Genomic DNA, 16,749 nt, shown 5'->3' on the forward strand with positions numbered 1-16,749 from the left:
CCTCAGGGACAAGGACTGAGATTTTGGTAACAGCCTTGCTAAGAGACTGGGGACAAATGGAGAGATCTCCCTAAACAGGGTGAGGTGCATTGCAGGGAGTGTTTGGAAGTGAATTATCTCCCTCTGGTCATTCTGCATGCATTACCCTTGCTGGGCCCAAGCCACACTGCCGCCAGTCCTCAAGCTGTCACCAAAGGCGGGCAGGCCACTCCCTGCAGAAGCCTCTAGTTGGCTCATAATTAGATCAAGGTGACCAGCCCAAGTGTAGGGAAGCTGGCCCAGCACCTTCAGGAAGCTGAGCCCAGGAGCAGCTGCTTCCTGTCTACGGTAGACATGGTCCTGCCTTTCCAGTTGGGGGAGATTAGGGAAGAGAGGTAGGGAAAGATCTGGGAAGATCAGGGGAACCTGGTCCGAATTCCAGATCTGCCATTTCCTCACTATGTGACGCTAAGCAGGTAACATCCTCATCTGAAAAATGGAGAGTCTGTGCCAGATGAGCAAATGTCATTCCCTTCCCTTATGTCCCCTTGGGGGCCAAGACCAGGGGAGCAGAGAACTGGGCAGGTTAATCACAACCCCAACCCTGGAGGGAGGTTTTATCTCTGTCCTTGATCTCAGTGTTTGCAGATGATCCTGGGGCCACTGACCTGCACGCCCTCCTGCAGAGTCCGGCTGTAATCTGCCTGCCCTTAAGCCTCAGTCCATCCTGGTCTCTACCACCAGAGCTGTGTTGAGTGAGCTCCAGCCACCCAGCCTGGGGTCCTCACAGCAGAAGGAGCAGCACTCAGAGACATGGCAGCTGAGATTCCTGGTGACCAGGGCTCCTGCCCTACCGTCACTCCTCAGGACTGTGGAAAGTCACCTGATGAGGACAGCACCTCCCACTGCAGACCTGGTGAGCTGGGCTCTGATGGGCCGGAGGACGCAGGGAGTGGCATGTAGTCCAGCGGGAGCATCCTGTGCCAATTCCCTCACCAGCTGTTGGGGTTTCTTAACAACTTCTGGCAGATGTCCAGGGAGGCATGCTTCCTCCAGCCCCTTCATCCTTTTTCCAGAATTCGGTAGAAGTCATGCCATGACGGTGAAAGGATGACAGTAGTCAAAAAGAAACCGCGAGGGCTGGGGGTTTAGCTCAGTGGGAGAGCATTTGCCAAGCATGCAGGACACCCTGGGCAATCTCCAGCACTGGGAAAAAGAAAAAAAAAAAAAAAAAAGGGAGAATTTGCCATTGTATTCCACACAACTTTCCTATTTATTTTGTTCCTAGTATTGGCTTGGGATAATTTACAATGGAAAGCTTAACAATAAGGCGATAGTCAACTAGACATAGAATCACGGATTAGGAAAAAAGAATGTAGAAATTATATGTGTTTCATATGGATAATCGAGTCTGAAACATGGTTCTGAGTGTCCTAGCCACTGAACTAATAAGATCAGTTATTGGAAAGGAGCCCCGCCAATGGAATGGCTGAGCTGTCTAAGGAACTTCGTTCAGGAAAGAGTAAGTGTATCTGTCTTTTTTTTTTCCTTTGAAGTTTTGTGTAACAGGCCCTGAGTGCTATGAAGGGTAGGGTCATTTGCCTCATATTTATAGAAATTGAGAATCAGATTAAAGGAGGGTCTTTGGCTCCCGAGGACCTTGGGGAAAGCAGAGTATAATACTGAAGTGCAACCTGGTGAGGGTGAGGGTCCTTCGATTACAGGCTTCTATTGACCCGCCTTGACCCAGGTGTGCAATGAGCTGCCAGTTCCCTCAGGTATACTGTGAACCAGTGCTTTCGATCTTGAACATGCGTAATGTTCTAGGGGGGCTGGTTAAAATGCAAGTCTCATCCAGGAGCTCTGGAGCTGGCCTGATGCTGCAGTTCTAAAACCCTTCCTGGTGTCATGGAATAGAAAGGGCTGAAGCCCAGACTTCTCGAGCTTTCTAGGGGTGCCATTCTAATCTCCCCCGACTGGAATGGCAATACTATGACGGCTGTAGATACGAAGCAGCTGCGCCTGGCCTTAGCAAATGCTTCCTAGAGGTACTGGGCCACCTACACTTGGTTGGTCACCTTGATCTAATCACAAGCCAAGTTTCTTGAGTACTACTAAGTACCAGGGAGATCCCATAGAAAAATGGGATCTTCCCTACGCCACCCAGTCCTTTACCCCCCCCCCCCAATAGCACCTGCCTGGAGAACCTTCCTCATGCTCTTGCGTCAGCCACCGTTAAATCTCCCTGTGGACTCACAGTCTTATTACCCTGAGCTCAGAGAACTTATCTTCTCTGGAGAGCTTCAGGTTTCAACAGAGGACTGCAAGGAGGGCCACCTTGCACCACAGCAGACTAGTGACCTTGGGGTAGATTTGGGATGTGGATGGGGGGTTTCCAATGTCCTGTAAGCCACACCATACAATGCCGTGCAATATACAACACTGGATCACAATCATGTGCTGTGGAAGACATCTGTGTATTCATATATATATATATATATATATATATATATATATATATATATATATATATTAGTTGTAGTTGGACTCAATATCTTTATTTATGTATTTTTATGTGGTGCTGAGGATCAAACCCAGGACCCTGCATGTGCTAGGAGAGCATTCTACTGCTGAGCCACAACCCCAGCCAATATTCATATATGTTTAAAAGATTTGTTGTTCCTTTCTTTCCCTCCCTCCCTCCCTCCCTTCCTTCCTTCCTTCCTTTCTACCAGGGATTGAACCCGGGGGACGTGTAACCACTAAGCCACATTCCCAGCCCTAGCCCCACCCCCACCTTTTTATTTTTAGAGACAAGGTCTCACTGAGTTATTTAGGGGTTCACTAAATTGCTGAGGCTCGACTTAAATTTGCAATCCTCCTACCTCAGCCTTCGGAGCCACTGGGATTACAGGCATATGCCACTGCGCCTGGCCTTGTTTTATTTTGTGGTGCTGGGGATGGAACCCAGGGCTGTGTGCATGCTGGGCAAGCACTCTACCACCACTGAGCTATATGTTTGGCACCACCACTCATATATTTAAATCCCAGGGCCCAGCACATTTCTGCTAACTTGCCTCAAGGTCCAGTTGCCTGGCCCTCTCTCGGCCCTGGGTGTGGCCAACATGGGTGACACTGGGTCTTCATGAAGGCAAAGACAATTCTCTCATTTGCCTGTCACCCTCAAGACCCTTCTGCCTGAGTACAGCCTCATCCCCTCCCTCACAGAAGGGAATCTCTGGGTGCTCCGTCTACTGGGAGAAGCACACAATTCTGCAAGGAACACTAGCTTCCTTGGGACACAGCCCACCCCATTCAGCCAGGCAGGAACAGATCCAGGTGGCCTGGCTCCTGGCCAGGGCTGTCAGAGTACATTGAGGCTCATGGCTTCCTGTGGACATCTCATTTTAATAGTCAATTAGAGGATTTATTGGGTGAAATGGATGTATGCTGTCCCAGCCTACAAATGCTGGATCAATCCAAGAAGCTGAGAGAGATCAACATCCCAGTTTCCTCTGGTCCAAGTAGAAGATTAACCTAGATTATCACCCTAGAGACTCTTGTTTATTTACTGGTGCTGGGGATTAAATTCAGAGGTTGCTCTACCACGGAGCTACATCCCCAGCCCTTTTAAAATTTACCCTGAGACAGGGTTCCACTAAGTTACCTCGGCTGGCCTTGAACTCCTGCCTCAGCCTCCTGAGTCACTGGGATTACAGGCATGTGCCTGGCTTCATTCTGGATACTCTTGTCCTTAGAGCTAAAGGGCTAGTCTCCTCTTCAAGGAAAAGATGATCCTAAGGCCTCTGTAAATAGAACATTCAGCAACCCCAGGCACAGAGACCCATAAATGCAGGTACAGCATCACATGGTTGTTGAGCACACAGGACAGCAGGGTGGGTAGGAACCTTGGTGGAAGCTTCCCAGAGCTGCTGAAGGAGTTGAAAGAGGGCGACAGGAAGTGTGTTCATTTGACAAATATTTGCTGAGCACCTACTACATGCCACGTGCTACTTTAGCAATGAGTAAAACAGACAAGAATCCCTGCCCTGGAGGAGCAAAGTGGGAGAAAGTTATTACACAATAGACATAAAAAAGCATATGCTACAGTGTATTAGAAAATGATAAAGCCTATGGAAGGAAGGGAGGAAGGAAGTCATCCCAGGATCCAGGGTGGGGGAGATGAGGGTAGGCTCCTGAAGGCCACATTTCAGCAAATGCAGGAGGAAGGGAGGGGTGGTGGGGATTTCTGGGTCAGCAGAAGGAACTGCAAGGGTCATGGCCCTGTCTGATCTGTTTGAGGAAAAAGAAGGGGGCCAGCTCAGCAGGGTGGAGCTTGAGTAGAGAGGAGGATAGAAGATGGGGTCCAGAGTCATTCATGCAGGACCTTGGAGGCCATTCCAAGGATTTGGCTTTTGCTCTGAGACACCCTTGGGAGCCAAGGGATGGTTTTGAGCAGAGGAGTGACATGATCTGTTAAAGGTCTTGCAAGGGTGAATCTGACTGCTCTGCCCTTGGGCTGGTTCAGGACACCAGAGTCTGACCCATAGAAGATGTTCAACGCACTTCGGTGCATCCTGTCAGTACATCCTTGAAGAAGACAGGTGAGAGTCCAGGCCAGCAGAGCTGGGGAGAGGGGGACACTGCAGGCAGGAAGAAGCCCATGGTGGTGAGAAGGCACAAGGTGCTCATTGTGAGTCTCATGAGCTGATGAGAGGACAGGGCCAGGCGGGGGCTCACATCAGCCTTTAGGGCAGAACTCTGCCTCCTTGGTTCTGCTGTACCTTTTGGGGTCCTAGGGCAGGGCCATTCTGGAGGCCTAGCACCCCCCACCTCTGGCTCCCCAGAGCTTATCGCTCATGCATTTTGGCTTCCTGGAAAACAGGAGTCTTACACTTCCTAAGAGTAACTTGAAGCTGCTTATCAGAGGCTGGTGGAATATGTGCCCCCTCCTCCCAGGAGTATTCTAGAAAAAGTCCCAGGGGTTAGGAAACCTCCATTCAGCCTTCCAGATGCTGAGTGAAGTTGGTGTCCCCCCTTTGCCATCAGCCCCCATTTCCTCACCTGTAAGGAAGAGGAGGCACTGTCAACAGCTGATGTGGCCTCGCTGAGAAACGGCTTAAGACAAAGCACAAAGGTACCTCCACCTTCGAGCCACCTCCCTGTTGTGCCTGTGGGATGAGGGGTCGGGCAGCAGTGGGCATTGTCTGGGGCAAGGGGCTAGGCAAAGGTCCAGCACATCCTGGGGAACTGAGGCTGACCCCCAGCCCCCAGCCATAGGAACCGCAGACTATAAGGAAAGGTCAAAGGTCCACCCTAAAGGCTGACAAGAGACAGAGATTATGAGAGGACCATAAACGCTTGGAGGCGACCTTGTTAGAGGGAGGGGGCGGGGCCTCCCGCCCTCACTTCCACTGGAGGGGAAGAAACGGGTGTCCACCTATCCCGCTGGGGGTCCTCTGCCCACCTGTGCATGTTTAACCGGCCACTTGCTAGTATGACCTCGGCCATGACATGGACTTGGATTTGAGCTGGCCCTCAGGTCGGGGCTGGGGACGAGGTCACCTTGTACTCCATGCCGGAGTTCTGCTCGCTTTAACTGTGCGCGGACAGATAAGCTACAGGGCTGTTTCCAAACCTCCCGCCGAGGGCACGAGGAGGAGGCTGGTTGGTCGCTTCCTCCGCTGCCGGGGTTGTAGGGCTGGGCAGGGACCGAGTTCTCTGCCACTCCTGATTGCGGCCGGGAGAGAGGTGGCCGAGCCGGATAAGCAGTGGCGGGCTAGCTGGAGGCCACCTCCCGCGCAGCTCCTGCCCCCGCGGGTGGGCGGGGCGCGGGCAGAGGAGGAGCCTGTGAGCGAGCCACCGCCTCCGCCTCGGACCTGCAGCCACTGCCGCTGCAAGGAGCGGCGGGCCGCCGAGGTGAGTGACCTTCCCTGTCGCCGTGCGCTGCGCCGCGTTACAGGGACCCCAGCCCATCTCCCACCCAGTTGCACCCCGAGCCATCACCACTCGCCTGGCAACCTCCATGCTTTAGGACCGAGCCACGTGCGACCGGTGGTAGAAGAACCCGGTCCTGGTTCCCCACCCTGTGCGCTTCCTCTTCTAGGGACAGAAGCCGCGCGCACCGGGCGGGGTGGGCAGGGCCAGGGACCGAACTGGGGAGAAGCAGGCGATCAGAGTTCGGGGTGCACCTCTAAGCGCCCTTCCTGGCGGCCCCCCGCCGAGAGCCTTCCGCATGCCCTCAGGCTCTGTGCAGGCGGTCCCAGGGGAGGGCGGGCAGCCATGGGCGGGACCTTCCTGGATCTTCCTCTCCCTGCCCTTGGCTCCAGCACTGTCCCAGCAGGGGCGCGGGACCTTGGTCCAGAGGAGGCTGGACTGCCCAGTGCCCGCCCCTGTCCGCAGAGCCCTTGCCTGGGAAGTTCCCCCTCCTTTCCAGTTCCCTGAAATTTGGGGGCAGGCTGCCCGGAGAGGTGTGATTGGAACTTTGGTCACTCTGGCTAGATGAAGGAGGGTGCGACTGGCAGTTTTTTCCTGTGGGAGTCAGGAGGCGCAATCTGCCTGGAAAAGGAAAATTCCCACAGGTTCTTTTGAAGCCCTGGCACAGGGCAGGAGGGTGTTCGGAGCCACTTCTGCGACAGGCTCCAGAAGTGGGGTTCTGGAAATGCCCCAGGGAAGTATTTCTGTCCATCAGAGTGCAGTCATGATATAATTAATAGCAAACATTTATTGCACGTTTATGTGTTCCAGGCCTCTTGCTAAGGGCTCTGCACACAGTATCCCAGCTAATCATCACAGCAGGAAGGCATCTTTATTATCTCTTGTTACAGATGGAGATGCTGAGCCTCAGCGAGCCTGGGTATTTTGCAAAGACACTCAGTTAGCAAGTTGCACAAGATTTGAACCCTGATTTATCTGACTTGGGAGCCAGGAGGAGCCTACTAGTGGAGAGGGACAGGCTGGGTCCTCAGAGGATCCTGGCAGTCCAAAGAATGCAGTGCTAGAGGCCATCATGTCCACAAGACCAAAGGGCCTCAATGGGTGTGCCTCCTCAGTCACCTGGAGGCTCTACTAAAAAATGCCAATCCGGACTGGGGCTGTAGCTCAGTGGAAGTGCACTTACCTAGGATGTGTGAGGCACTGGGTTTATAAAGGTCCATCGACAACTAAAAAATATTGTTTAAAAAAAATGCAAATCCCCAGGTCCCACATTCAGTGGATGGAATCAGTCAGGTGCACCTGGAGGGCCTGGGCCCACCTCTACAGCAGCTTGCAGAGGAGCTGTTGGGAGCAGGTGCTTCAATGTCTGATGGATAAGTGGATATAGTGGGGTAGAAGGTGTCTCTGGGAGAGGAGGAGGAGGAGAAGGCTCTCTGAGAGACCTTCAGTGGTGCATAGGTGGCCTCTACCAGGCAACCTGGGAGGAAGGTATGGAGTTGACATCAGGTAATGCTGGCCTTAGAGCCCACAGGGAGTTTTTAGGCCAGATCCCTGGTCAGTCACTTGAGAGCTGAACAGCCTTAGCCCAAGCCTTTCGAGATCTTGGGGGATCCTGTTAAGGTCTTGGTCAAGCTGGGACCACAGATAAGCCCTTTCCAGCCTAGAGATGTCAAATAGGTGGATTCCTCTCCCATTCATGTTTCCTGTCCTTTGTCCCATAGCCCTTTCCTCCCTGAACTTATCAGAGACCAGAGTGATAGGCAAATTAAAAAGTGAAAGTTTCTGACAAAGTCCAAAGTGGAACACCTGAGCGCCAGGTTGGGGAAGTGGTGGCTGACTGCCTCTAGGGCAGAGCCTGAATCTCAGCTGTCAGTGGAGTCTTGAACTTGTTTCTTCATCCCGTCAAGCAGGGGTGATGATGGCGGCCTGTGGGTTCACTGTGTGGAGCGTTGGGTTGTGGAAATGTTATGAGATATCAGGCCCTCTCTCTTCCCCTAGGATATGTGCGTTAATCCAATGGGACTTTACAGGCTCATTGCTTTTCTAGTCTGAACCCTGGGTTCCCTGGAAAAGGTAACTGAAGCCCAGAGAGTGACCTTCAAGGTCCTCTTTGTGGCAGAGCTGGCTCCAGCTCCAGGGTCCAGGGTTGCCAGCTTGAAGTCTTGGCCAGTGCCTTTCAGCCTGGAGGAGAAGTCTGCTTCATTCCTTGTCCATCCTGCAGAGGAGAAGCTCAGTGGGCTAGGGTGGTCTTCAGACAGTTGGGGTGCAGTAGGAAGCAGGCCATTCAGGAACTTGGGTTCCTCTGCCTTTCAGCTACGACTGGATCCACCTCTTCTTGCCCTCTCTACCATGCCTTCTTGCCAGGAAGTCCTGGGCTGGGCAGGTGGGAGCTAAGCTAAGCACTGTATGTAACTGGTTTCTAGTTTGGGAATCAGAAATGGCCCCCTTGATTTAAAAGGAGGAAGTCTGCCAATTTCAGTAGTTATTAAAAATCTAAGGCCAAATTGGCTGTATTCTTCCTCCTGGAAGTTAAAGGAGCATGTGCCTCTTCCACACCCCGGCCCCCCAAGCCCCCATCCCATTTCAGGAGACTATGGTGATAACAGAACTTGGAGACAGGAAGGCAGAGGATGGGGCAGGTGCTCTGGGTGGAATGCAAACATTTGACTATAGAAGTTTCACTTCCTCCTGGCTGCCCCCTGCTACCTAGGCCCACCCACCTATCCAACTCTACCTCTCATGGTTCCCAAACCTCTTTGCATTTCCTCTGTCAGCCCTTCACACACCCCCAACATCACACCTGAAATGCAGTCCTCACCCTTGCCATTCAGCCTCCCATGTGCCAGGCCCTGGACCAAGCAGAGAACAGGCATGAGCTCATTTGTTCCTCCAAACTCTTAAGAGATGGATAATGCTGTTCTCCCAACCACATAACATTCTCAAGGACAGATGAGATTCCAGTCTCTTCTTTCATCCCCAGTCCTGAGACTCCTAACCACTTAACTATATGCCTATCCAAATTCTGCTTCATCTTTTATTCATTCAGCAAACACTTACTGAGCACTCACTTTGTGCCAGGTACTCTGAGCCCCACTTCTGGCAGGGTGAATGTCACAGCCATCATTTGTCACTCCCAGAGGCTCTTACCATCTACATATTTTTTTTTTAATAAAGTAAGGAAACAACCTCAGAGAGGCCCAGGACCCACAGCTATTGTGAGCCAGGATCCAAAATCAGAGACAGCACCTCCCCACCCCCAAGTTGGAGATATTGACTGCTGTGTTGCTGCCAGGGTCGATGGATGCTAGTGAATCATAAACTGCATGGTTTCTCAACCCAGGGCAGAGTGTCTCCCTCCTACTCAAGTGTGGCCAGCTCTCCAGAAACATTGCTCTGAGTTGACCATGGTTCAGTTGTTTCGGGACCACAGAAACCCTGTCTGTGGAATTCCTCCATATTAAACTCTTCCCGGTCCGTCTGCCCTCGTACATCACATCGTCACCTGCAACAGGTGAGCACAACTTGTTCTGTAATCAGGTGGTAAATTTTTCCTTCCTCCATCTTCCACTTCATGACAGGTAGTTAGATTCTAACCAAGCAGAGCAATTTTGTCTTGGGTACTAAGAATTGAACTCAGGGGTGCTTTGCCACGAGCTACATCCCCAGCCCCTTTAATATTTTATTTTTACTAAGTCGCCGAGACTGGCCTTGAACTTGCAATCCTTCCTCTGCCTCCCAAATTGCTGGGATTACAGACATGCACCACCATGCCTGGCTGCATATTTTAAATAATTTCTTACTGTGCTGGGGATGGAACTCTGGACATTGAGCATGCTAGGCAAATGCTCTGCCATTCAGTTCACCCCCAATGTCAAACAGCTGGTTTTTAAGCCTTTTTGAGCGGTAAGATTAGGAGATTAAACTGGAAAAAAAAAGTTACAACACCAAGATTATAACACCAATTAGTGGTATAAATGTAATGGAATGGGGAGGGGCCTGCTAATCTTTTTATTTTTTTATTTTTTTTGTACCGGCGATTGAACACAGGGGCACTTAACCACTGAGCCACATCCACAGTCCTTTTTTGTATATTATTTAGAGACAGGGTCTTGCTGAGTTCTTTAGGGATCTGCTAAGTTGCTGAGGCTGACTTTGAACTCACAATCCTCCTGTCTCAGCCTCCCAAGCCCCTGGGATTATAGGCGTGTGCCACCAGGCCTGGCCCCGATAATCTTATCATGGGGGAGTAGGCTGCCTAGTTCACTTGCAGACAGTAGGGCTCCTAAGGCTGGTGGGCTGGGGTCTGGGATGGAGGGACCCCTCCTGTTACTATAGGCATTGTGGGGTGGCTGTCAGGCTGTGGGGAGGTGGTGGTACCCACAAATGGAAAGGAAAGAAGCAATATGGCCTACACCTGGCCATCAAGGATTGTGACGCAAGGGTCAGAGGTGGCTGCCATCCAGGAAAGCCCAGCCCTCCCGTTGTCCTAGTTTAGAGAGCTGGAGAGTGGAGACCACATGCTCTGCTGTTGAGAGTTCCAGTGTGGCTGCTTTTTGTTCTTCTTGCTACAACTCCTGTTGAACATCTGGCAGGGTATCTGGAATACCAACGGGAGAGGGCTTTCAAGACTGGGGAGCTCAGGGTGCAACAGGGTCTCAGAACTCCAGGAGAGGTGTCACAGCTGACCTGGAGCACTGAGGGACTGTGGGGTGCTTGCAAGCCCCTTTCCACTTGAGTCTGGTTGGCTGTGTTTTCTAGGGAAGTGTGGCTTCTGCACATGGTGGCTTCTGATCCCCTGATCCCCGCCCCAGTCTACTGAATCAGGGACTCTGGGCTTGGAACTGCCTACACATCTGCCCCTGAAGCTCCCTGGGCAATCTCAGTGGATTCCAGGGATCTTGAATGTCTGAAAGCTCTGCTTGAGCTCCATTGGCTCAACAGGCATCTGCCAACCTCACAGGGAGCAGAACATGGAGGCTGTGGGGCAGTGTAGACGTGCCCTCAGCTGACACAGTGAGGTGATGGTAGTGCACCCAGAGCCACAGAGGGGGAGGAGTTCAGAGCCACACGTGGTAGGTGGTAAGTGGTCCCCAAAGAGCAAGGACATGAACAGTATCATCAGAAGAGAAAGGGAAAGCAACCTGTCCACCATCACAGTAACAGGTGGCTGAATCAGGCCTATCTCGTAGCCACCAACTAACACAGCTGCCTCTCTGAATTCAGAGTGGGAGAGATTGTTGGGAGGCTCTAGGGTACTGGCAGGCACCATATGTGCCCAAGAGCTTGGAATGGATCTTCCAGGAAGGGGGATTGGGATGGCCCAGGAAGTGGAAGTAATTGGCTAAACTGGAGAGGAAGCAGGGGACTGGAAGGAGGGTAGTGCTGGACTCGAGAGAGATTCCAGAATTTACCCCTGTCTTCAGAAGTTTTCCCTACAGTAGGAGAGACAAGACACAGGAGGTCAAGCAGTCAGAATGATGCAGCCTGGCTCTGGTTGGTTGTCATGTAGAGTAACCTTGCCTGAACCCCAGGGGGAGGTATTCTGGTTATCAGATGCTCGGGGTTACTCAGATTCCATATTCCAAGATGGCTAGTTTTCAAACAAATTGAAAACAAACATACCTGTCCGAAAAACAGGACTGTCCATCCATCTGTCTTTTTCCTCACCGTCTGTCTGACAAGTAAAGATGACAATAAGCTTTTGTAAGTGCAAAATGCTGAGAGAATTATCACTAAGCCCATGACAGCCAGGGTGATTGCAATAAATTACCCCTGCAGAAACTGATAAATCGCCACATTCTGCAGCCATTATGTTTGACTTCGGATCTTGGAGAATCTCAATGCTTTCTCTCTTTCTCCCTCTCTCTTTCTGCGAGGTAGTCTGCCTTGTGCTGGTTGACATTTATTCATTTTATGCATCTTGGGTTCTGCTGGCTGTCCCGCCTCAGTTCCTGTAGCAAAGGCACCAGAGTCTGAGCCACTAATTATCCCCAGCGAGGTTTCCTGCCCAAACAGGAAGTCTCGGGCCAGAACTGCTGTCTCTCAGTGCACTCTCCAACCGAGCAGCAGTCACCACCCCGGGCCCTTCCCTGTGGCCAGCTGGAGTGCAGGCTGAAGGGGAGGCAGCCCTCAGCCCTGGCCACAGGTTGGAGATCCATAGGGGAAAGGGGTGGCCCAGCTTGCCGTGGGGCTGCCAGGAGCTCCAGAGCCCCAGACCCTCTCATCCAGATGTCGCACCTGCCTGTTGTTGGTAAGTCCTGTTAGGGTACCGATCCTGGGGGGAGGTGGCGTGGGGAGGGGTGGGCTCCCTCCTCGCCGGCCAGTCCCCAGGCCTGCTGGACTGGGCCCTTCGCATCTCTAGGGAGTCCAAATAATTGGATTCCTCTTGAAGGACTGGAACTGGCAGCAAAGATCACAGTCTAATAGGATCCCCAAATAAAGTGGGAGATCATCTTGTGTGCACCTCTTTTGAGGGATGGGCGTCTAGGTGATTGTCAGGAGCGCTTTCAAAGTAAAGGGTTCAAGTATTTATCGCGCAGGGAGCCTGCAGGTAGCGAGAGCAGCAGCTCTGTGGGTTTGGGTGTGTTGTTTAAAAAAAAAAAAAAAGTTAATGTTTACGATGCATTTCTGTAGAATACAGGCCCATTGGGAATTATAAATTTTACTTCTTGGTATCCATTTGTGTGCTGGTTTATCACGGAATTGCTGCTGCAAGTAATTGAACCGGATTTTTCTAGCATGATTTGAAAATCTCGATGTTTGTAAAAAGCCCTATCAATTATTCATTCACTTTTATTTTGCAAAGTGGTGTGGGGATAGAAAAAAAATTCTGTTTTCTCTCAGACCGAGGGCGCACGTATGTGGACGTGTGGACTGGCCTGCGTGCCTCCCTGAGCTCTCTGTCTTCTCTCTGGTCGGAACATATCCGCCTTCCTTTTAAAAATATAATGATTTTTTTATGATGTCTAAATAACGATTCCAGGCAGTATTACAAGAAATGTAACAGCAAAATGTTTGTAAGAGTCCCTCAGAAAGGGAAAAAATTGCCCAATGAGAAAATAGAAATGCACTGATTAACTGAATGTTGCTATTGCTGGCTTTTAAACCCCGGTTTGAGACTGGCATCCTCCGTCGCCTCTCCCCTCCTGTCAACTGTGGGAGGTTGGGGGTCCTGTGAGGAGAGGGACCTGGAGCACTGGACTCCTAATCCTGAGAAGGTCCAGGAAGGACAGCCTGGGGCCGTGCTGCCGTGGTCCAGGGTCTGGGATAGAGGGCAGCTCCAGGTTTGCAAGTTTGTCCTTGAACCTGAGGAGCGTTTTAAGCAGCTCAGTGAGGAGAAGGGAGCAGGACAGGAAGAGAGCAGGCCTGAGCCTCATGATGACCAGGTGACCCAATGTGACACCCACTTAAGGACCTGCCACCCTCACCAACACAGAGGCAGCCTGAAGCAGGATGGATGAGGGCGCAGTAGGTCCAGGTCCGGCAGGACCCAACTGGGACCCGGAGGAAGTCCCTTAACCTGTTTGAGCCTCTGTTTTGAGATCTGCAAAGTGGAAGTAATGATAGGTTTCCACAGGTCACACCCGCAAGCCCACAGCCACCGTCCTGATCTTCCCATGGGTGAGTCTGGCCTCACCCCGTAGCCACTTCTGGCTTTTGACTCCTGGCACTGTGACTGATGTTCCTGTGCCAGGCACTTGTAGGGTGCTGGGATGTGCCTGCCCACTGCCTCTGTGCCCCAGGGGAAACCCTGGGTTACCACACAAGGGCAGTCATGTGGCAGAAGCATGCAACTAGGAGACTTCCCTAAGACTTGCTTCTATTTGCATAGCAAGTGCCCTAATTTTTACTTACATTGTATAGACGGTCCCCTATACATTCCTACAATGGATGGTTTGATTTAGGATTTCTTGGCTTTACAGTGGGCTGAAAGCAATGCATATTCAGTAGAAATTGCACACTTCATATTTTAGATTCGGATCTTTTCCCAGGCTAGCAGTAAGCAAGTTACAATGTTTTCAATTTTTGATATTTTCAACTTATAATGGGCTTATTGGATGTCACCCCATCATTAAGTCAAGGAACTTGGGTATGTTTCAGTCAATAAAATGAGAGAAACTTTCTGGAAGCTATGATTCATCTTACCTGACTGGGGAAATGTGAATTATTCATATCAAAGGGCGTTAGGTCTAATATTCACATTGGCATGTGGGAGGGTTGATAAAGATTATGGGGGTAGGGGTAGGGCCCCCCCCAATACCTTCTTGGACCGCTAAAGGAAGGTATCTGGCTTTATCCTGTCACCTGTGTGCAGAAAGCCAAGGGGGGGCAGAGGGGAGATCAATTCTGTCTTAAAGAGGAGTCAGGCCTTCCTGTTGGAATTTGAGCTTCATTAATTTGAGGGAAGGGACTTTGCAGGGAAAAAGAATAAGTCAGAGAAAAAGCACAGGGTCTAGGAGGACATAAGGCTGTACACCAGACTGGCCCCTGTTGGGAAGGGCCAAGGAGACGGCACATCTGCCATAGCCCCCGAAAGCCCTTGGGCCCTAGAGCCATTGACCCAGCATCTCTAAAGCCTCCTTCCATGGGTACCCCCAGACCAGGCTGCATCTCAGTGCACCTCAGATCTGTTGTTTGATTTTTCACTTGGGCCAAAGCTGCAGGAGTCGACTCAGGTTCTCATACTTATTGGCAGTATTTAAACTCACCTGTACATAAGGCCTCTGTGTTCCTAAGTTTATCAAATAGTGAAATGCTTGGCCATACCTCCAGGCTGCAGTAGAGTCAGAAGCTCCTGATGTTACTTCATTGGGTGCTAGGAGGCCCCAGCTAGGTTCTGAGAGAAGACCCACAAGCACACCCTGTCCTCGGGCACAGAATCTGGAAGTTTAATCTCTCAAACTGAAACATTAATTGAGCACCTACTGGGTCACTGATGAGGTGCAAGAGGCACAGAAATGAGAAAGAAGTGGCGTCCATCTGGCGTGGTGACCGACTAGAGAACCAGGGCGCATAGTCAATGGTAATGGCACAGAAGAGCAGAAGGAGTCTCAGATTTTGAGGTCCCCTCTGTTCTGGCCTAAGGGGAAGGCAGGGGCTGTTTCTGGGTCTATCCTTTTAAGCTCCCTGGGACTCTTGGAAAAGTCTGAGGTGGCCCTGACAGGGATAGGGAAGTGGCTGCCTGATGCTCCCCACGCAGAGCAGCTGAAGAGAGGAGGCCAAGTTCAGTGTCGCTATGAGCCAAGAAGAGGCTGCCAAGGGTCAGGGGAGGGTCCCCCGAGGCTTACTGGAAAAGGCAGCTCATGACTAGGCAGCCCAGGGGGAGGCGTACACCTCCGAGCCCAAGACTCAGGCGAAGGGAGGCAGGCTGAGCCTGCTGGCGGATGCCCTGGAGCTGCCCGTGTGTGTCTTGGCCGCCTCTGCCCTTTCTTTGCTCCCACATCTATCCTTCTCAACAGCAGGGCCAGAGCTCATTCCTGATTCTGCAAATCCTGCACCATGGGAAGGGGAGGGGTGGGGAGGGACAGCCACAGCCCACAGGACCCACTGGCCCCAGGCTTCAGAGCTCCAAGTCTCCCTGGAAAGTAAGAAACAACCCAACCCCAGACGCTGAGACTGCAAATTCAGCCACCACTGCTGATGGTCTCTGGCGTGGCTGGATTAACCAGCCCACTGGGAGCTGGCTACCCCCACATGCCCGTCCCTGGATGGAATGAAGTCCTTCCTCCTTGGATCCCTCAGTGCCTGCAGTACCTTTGTTGGAGCATTTTACTTCCTGCTGCACCTTATAGCAGATCTTAAGAAGTCAGGCTGTCAGCTGGGTGCGGTGGTGCACACCTGTAATCCCAGCCATTTGGGAGGCTGAGGCAGGAGGATCCTGAGTTCAAAGCCAGACTCAGCAAAAGCAAGCTGCTAAGCAACTCAGTGAGACCCCTACTTCAAATAAAACACAAAGTAGGGCTGGGGATGTGGCCCAGTGTTCCAGTGCCCCTGAGTTCAATCCTTGGTACCCAAAAGAAAAAGAAGGCAGGCTGTCATCTGGCCACCTGCAGGGCTCCAGTGCCTTGCTCCCTGCTGGGAATATAGGAGGTCCCCATGCAGTCGTGAATCAGGGCATTTCATGGAGAAGCCTTGGAAGGTCTGACCATTTCTTCATAGGCACCACCCACATGGATTCCAAAGTGAAAGATACCCTTGGGGATGTGTAGCAAGGGGACCCAAGGGCTTGAGCATCCTCTGCTGCCTGGAGCTCCTGGTCTTGGTGCTGAGCACTGGGCCAGCCTCTTCCCCTTCCTGCCCAGCACTGGTTGCCCTCCTGCTCCTATAGATAGTAATGGAGCGATCCAACAAGAGAGTCTTCCAAGGTGGTCTGTCGCATGCTAGTTGGGAGGATGTGAGGTGCTCCCAATCCCCCAGGATCTTTATGATCCCCAGTACCACTCTTCTCCCCAGCTTACTCTGGGCCTGGTGACCATATGTGGCAGGGGAGGGAGCATACAATTGGCCATATTGGCTCACCAGAAAGACCCCTCTCTGAGCAGCCAAGAGGGTGCAGGAATAGGGCCCATGCACCTGACCCTTAAGACCGAGAGGAACATAGGGAAATATGGGAGTCCGCATGGTCAGGGAGGGTTGATGGAGGTGGTGGGCTGGGAGCTGGGTTGGACTGTAAAGACCCAGGAGCACATCTAGATCTAGAGAGCTCTTGCATGCAAGTGGTTTCAATAAGTCATCCCCTTCCATGGTCTTTACTGAGCGCTTACTGTAGTAGTTCCCAAGTGTGGTCCCTGGACCAGCAACATCGGGAGCTCCAAGGAAGGAGCCCAGCAATAG

The 16,749-nt window shown here is 51.8% G+C and overlaps 1 protein-coding gene across 5 annotated transcripts in view; it reads left to right on the forward strand.

Annotated features, from left to right (window-relative positions):
• Positions 1-799: 799 nt before the first annotated feature.
• Positions 800-16,749, forward strand: part of Steap3 (STEAP3 metalloreductase) — an 80,358-nt gene continuing 64,408 nt past the window's right edge. For 3 of the 5 annotated variants that reach the window (XM_077802278.1, XM_026410573.2, XM_026410574.2), the window contains exon 1: positions 800-895. The gene's annotated coding sequence lies outside the window, so the exon portion shown is untranslated. Of the gene's footprint in view, positions 896-5,825; positions 5,899-9,313; positions 9,428-16,749 lie in introns of those variants that run through there. The other 2 variants (XM_026410575.2, XM_026410576.2) reach the window with 2 other exon arrangements.

This window comes from Urocitellus parryii, chromosome 1 (assembly GCF_045843805.1).
Source record: "Urocitellus parryii isolate mUroPar1 chromosome 1, mUroPar1.hap1, whole genome shotgun sequence".
Lineage (NCBI taxonomy): Eukaryota > Metazoa > Chordata > Mammalia > Rodentia > Sciuridae > Urocitellus > Urocitellus parryii.